The 5360-nt window shown below is 44.7% G+C and overlaps 1 pseudogene; it reads left to right on the top strand.

The window, feature by feature from the left end:
* The first annotated feature begins 4230 nt into the window (after positions 1-4230).
* LOC140476783 (myosin regulatory light chain 2, smooth muscle minor isoform pseudogene) lies at positions 4231-4759 on the top strand (annotated as a pseudogene).
* Positions 4760-5360: the final 601 nt, after the last annotated feature.

Raw genomic sequence — 5360 nt, 5'->3', positions numbered from 1 at the left:
AAAGACCATTGCAGTATATATAACCAGTCTCTATCACTAAGTATCCAGGTAATGGATTATGTGAAGGGGTCGGGGGTGGGCAGTATACTGGTTGGAAATGATGTTACCTTCAAGGAGCACGGAACAGCAAGGGAAGATAATAATGGACCACTTGCTACAGAGAAATCAAAAGTTACTTGGATTTTATTGTAAGAGTGATAACAATTAAGGATGAGTAAGTAAGTTGAGTCTCTGTTTCATATCTTCTAAAATGCAACAGTTTTAACTAACATTGAAGTGTTAGCCTTGGTTATAGGCATTTACTAATCAGCCTGTTCAGATACGTTATTACCCACTTCGGGAGCAGGTGGGACTTGAACCCAGGCTTCTTAGCTCAGACACTTCTAATGTGCCACAATAGCTCATAGGCATAGCTTCTACACTCAAGATATATACTCAAGGAGGTAATCCTGTGCCTCAGAGGCAAAGTGCTGTCTGTGAGTCAAGACAGACAACTTATCGAATTATTTTGCTGTCTTGGATTTCAAAGTAATTTACACAGTCCCATCAATTTTAGAATAGCCAATAAACAGCTTGTAGTTAAAATGTACCTGGATAGTGAAATGGTGACATGTTTTCTATAAAGTGATCAATGATTTAACTGAATGTGGTCAGTAAATGAATCTTTTCAATTTTGGGATGGATTGAAGGCTGGAACTCTGAAGTAAAACATGTGGAACATTATCCTTTTCAAAGACCAAGGGTGGAATCTTACTCCGAGCAGAGTGGGCTATGGTGAGATGATTGATAGAACCAGGAGAGTTGTTCACTGAGACCATCTTTTCTCAGGCAGTGTGGAGGGATGCTTGCCAACCAGAGGTGAGCATCTAATTGACACTCATCATTGTTTTTCAAACAGCTTATGGACTACCCAATTGCCCATGGTTCATGATCTTACCAAACTCATCATATGAACTAGTGATCAGGAAAACTCCTCATGGGAAGCAGAGAGGGTTCTTGGTGGGTTCAACTCGCCACTTGCTCCAAAATTCCTCCATGTTCTCCAAGGACAAACTGCAGAGCAAGGCATAATCAATGAGCACCCATCCACCATGAAATTGGCACTTGACATTCAAGAATAAATTGCCACCATCTTGGCATCCTTCAATGCATTGGCTTTGCAAGGGCAGACTGCCAGTGTTCTTTGCCAGAAAAATCAGTACAGGGAAAGGAGTCCGTTACACAATGTGGACCTGCTATGGCTGCTGCCTTGCTCTTTCAGCATGCATCTACCTGGTACATATCGGCACACCAGCTGCATGCATTCCTTGCCCTACCCAGCCTTGCCTTGCGCTGCCAATTGGCACAGTCACACAACTAGACAGGTAGCCATGCTGTGCAGCAATCCTCAGTCAATGGTGCATGAACCTTGCCTTGTGTCAATGTGGGATGTTAGCCTAGCACCTGCACCATACAGCCTCCATGGGATTTCCAGAGCACATTCAGACATGTCTGAAAGTCATGGAGTAGCCCACAGTGAACTCAATGGGGCATGTACCTGTTAGGGGGTGCCTAGCGCAGTTAGTCAACATACCAGTCTCAGGCTTTGGCCATGTTTAGGCATCCAGTCTGGTGCTAGTTTATGCAGTCAAGGTATATACAGAGGCATAAACTATGCCTCCATGCTGCAGGAGTGGAGGAACAGTAGGGGACATGTATCCACCAACCAGGAGTCTGGACAGATGAGAGCTGCCACAGGTAGGTCATGTCACATGAGGGAGTGGGCATGGTTATGCCGTCACTGCTGTTGCAGGAATTATGAGAGAAGTGGGTAAGAGGCTGAGAGAAATTGTTGACAGGCAGTTGATGGGTGCAGGCATGTGTTTTGGGCGATGTCCTGAGAAGTACCAGGTTGACAGAATGGGCACTTCGAAAGGAAAGGGTGAGTTCTAAAGAGTCAGATCAGACTTGGAATGCTAACTCTGCCTCTCCATTGATATTGCTGGACTTACTGAGTTTCTCCAGTACTTTGTTTTTGGAGAAGGAAAGGGTGATGGTTAGGGTGTCAGTCATATGTTAACACTGAGGCTGAAAGCCACTGGCCACTTGTTACTTCAACCGTGAAGCACATGGAGAGAATACAATATTGAGGAGATCAACTCAGTTGTGGGTGGCACAAGTGAGGTGACCTGTGAAAGCCAGGGCTTGCATCTGCAAGTAATCACTGGGCATCAACATTGGAATCCTTTTGTCTTGCAACATATTCTATCTTCATCACTCTAGCCCTCTGGGTTCCTCCCCCCACTCTTCCTGGCCTCCTACAGCAATGATTTGGGGAGCGGTGTTGGAATGATCCACGGCCATGCACACGTATTGCTACCCTTATTCTCACATGGTATATTTGGTGCTCATCATACAATCCCAACCATTGAACCTTGCTAATGGCCAAGGAGTGATGCTGCAGGGCATCATGGACAATCTACGGAAAATAAGACACAAGGATAACCAGATGAATGGTAACTCGAAAGTTTATGAAATGTAATATCAAGTGAACTAACATTGTTTGAATACCAAACATTCAACATTACATGGTTTATTTGCAGCAAAAATCTATGTACATCATTTTGTATGCTCAACAAAAACTATTTCCATCACAGCATGTGCTGCACAGACTATTTACTTGAAGATCCCAGCTGCCAACGCAAGTGCTATTAATAGAGGTTTCTCTTCCTCTCCCTCCTGCTGTGATACACTGAGCTTCCCTGTTCTGTAAACAGGATGGAGGGGGTCTGCTCAACATTGGTGCCCATTGGCCCTAATGCTTTGCTTGCAGTGTACCAGGACAAGTTGTGTCTGGGCAAGTCAGACATGCTGAAGGGTCCTCCTTGGCATGAACGATCAAGGCTCAGAGATGGGGCAGATAGGATTGAGGTGATCTTTCCTAACTAGAGTCTAAAGTGGGGCCTGTGAGTGTCTTATTACTTCAGCTGGGCTCCTTGCGGCACCACCCACTCTCCCTGTGAGAGAAGGACAATGGTTATGGCTCCCCAGTCTCACTTCTGCCCTAGCCTCAGTACTGAGGACCAAAGGGTGGGGCAGTGGAGTGCAGGTGCTGTTGACTCTCCCACAGCCCTGAGGGTGTTGGACCTGTCTGTCCATTCCAGCTGCCAGCATCTTCATGGACATAGTCAGATGGTTACAGGGCTGACTGCACTGCTGCTGCATCTGGATGACAACAGGTAGTGCATCGCTGAACTGGCTGCAACACTCCAGCACCTCAGCAAGGAGTGCAGCTTCTCCTCCTTATGAAGTTCCTCATCAGCAAGATTACAGAGTCCTCTCCTGCCACAGCCTCTCCAGATCCCTCAAGACTGAGACGACAACGTCATAACCTAGTGGAATCTCAGAAGGCGCCTGGTCTCCAACAGTCCTCTGACCAACAGCCTTGGTCCTGTCAGTGTATAGAACTTATAAAGTCCACTGAGATGCCCTCAACTGTGCTGCTGGGAGTTCCAGGAGGCAGTGTAGACAATGGCCGCTCCATTACATCAGCACTGTCACCTGGGGAGCTTGAGGAACTCTCCTCTGCAGGAGGCAAGCTGGTAGTTAGGAGGATATGTGCTTAAGAGGCAGAAGATGTTGTAGCCACTGGTTAGTCATAGTCTTGGACACCTGGTTAAAATGTAACTATTGCAGGGGAATGACAAGTGTTACTTACTCGGGTGTTGCTCCTGAACCCTTGCAGGAGTGGTTCCTGCCTTCTCCTGTAAGGGTGAGTATCCTTTCCTTGTGTGGGGTGAGGACACAGATATCAGGCACAACCCCATTCCTCCTAACGTGCGCACTATTTTTCCACCCTGTTATAGGATCTCCTGTAATGACATAAAGGGTTAGAATGAGTAAGATGCAAGTGTGTGGCATAACTCTTACCTGGTGCGTGCGATGTGGAGATGTTTGAAGTGAGTGAGGAGGCAGCAGAGAGGCGATGTGGGGTCAGTGATGTGGGAATATGGTGGAGGGAGCAGGAATGAAGTAGCAAGAGCGAGTGAGAGAACATAGAACATTACAGTGCAGTACATGCCCTTCGGCCCTTGATGTTGTGAACCTAATCTAAAGTCCATCTAACCCACACTATCCATTATCATCCATATGTTTATCCAATGACCATTTAAATGCCCTTAACGTTGGTGAGTCTACTACTAAGCAAGCAGGAGAGATAGCAAGTGTCAACAAGACTTCTGTGAGATACAATACCTAACCACCATGATGAGCAAACGAACCAAGGGAAAGACCACCAAGAAGCGCCCTCAGCATACAGCAACGTATTCACCAGGTTTGATCAGTCACAAATTCAGGAGTTTAAGGAGGCCTTCAACATGATTGATCAGAACTGTGATGGCTTCATTGATAAGGAGGATTTGCATGACATGTTAGCTTCATTTGGAAAGGACCCAAATGATGAATACCTTCAGGCAATGATGAATGTAGCTCCAAGGCCTATCAACTTTACCATATTCTTGACCATGTTTGGTGAAAAGCTGAATGGGACAGACCTTGAAGATGTAATCAGAAATGCCTATGCATGTTTTGGTGAAGAAGGAACAGGTTATATCCAGGAAGACTACTTGAGAGATTTGTTGACAACAATGGGTGATCAGTTTACTGATGGGGAGATGGATGAAGTTTTTCATGAAGCACCAATTGATATTAAGGCAATTTCAAAGATATTGAATTTACTCACATAATGCAACATGGTGCCAAGGACAAAGATGACGAATAGAATGTAAATTCAGGGGGTGGGGGAAAGCTCCTGTTTCACTTTGCAGAATATATACCTATTGGAACATACTGTATGCTTTGGCTCTAATAAACATTGTTCTTTTTCATTATTTATATTTTTCAGTCATGTTGGCACACTTTGCACACATTTGAATGAAGTGGAAGGTTAGTGGCAGGGACCAAGAATCTCGAGAAGCAAATCACTTGATGCTTGAAAATTTCTTGGAAACCACAATGTTTCAGCTATTTACTGGAGGTCACCTGTGTTTTCTGCCTGCCTGAGTGGTAGTACTTGTTTGAAGAGTAGTTTGATGTCGTGATCTGGCTTGTCAGAATTCCTCATTTTTCACTTTCAAAGAGTTGTTTTTAATTCTCATTTAATTTGTGATTTATGGAGTGATAAGGAAAATAAACCACTGTCCTTCAAACTCTTCTGATCAGTATACCTGGGTCTGTCTGAGACAATTACCCTCATTAGGTGAAAGGGTGTGATCTGTTAAAAGTTAATTTTGCATTGAAGATCATGATATGGTTATGATGGCAATCTTGATATGCAAGTTTGAGCTGTCATCTGTTTGCTCAATTTTAGTTTTCAATTTATG

This window comes from Chiloscyllium punctatum, chromosome 5 (genome assembly GCF_047496795.1).
Source record: "Chiloscyllium punctatum isolate Juve2018m chromosome 5, sChiPun1.3, whole genome shotgun sequence".
Lineage (NCBI taxonomy): Eukaryota > Metazoa > Chordata > Chondrichthyes > Orectolobiformes > Hemiscylliidae > Chiloscyllium > Chiloscyllium punctatum.
Note: the sequence above shows the minus strand (reverse complement) of the source record. Positions and strands in the feature narration are given on the sequence as shown.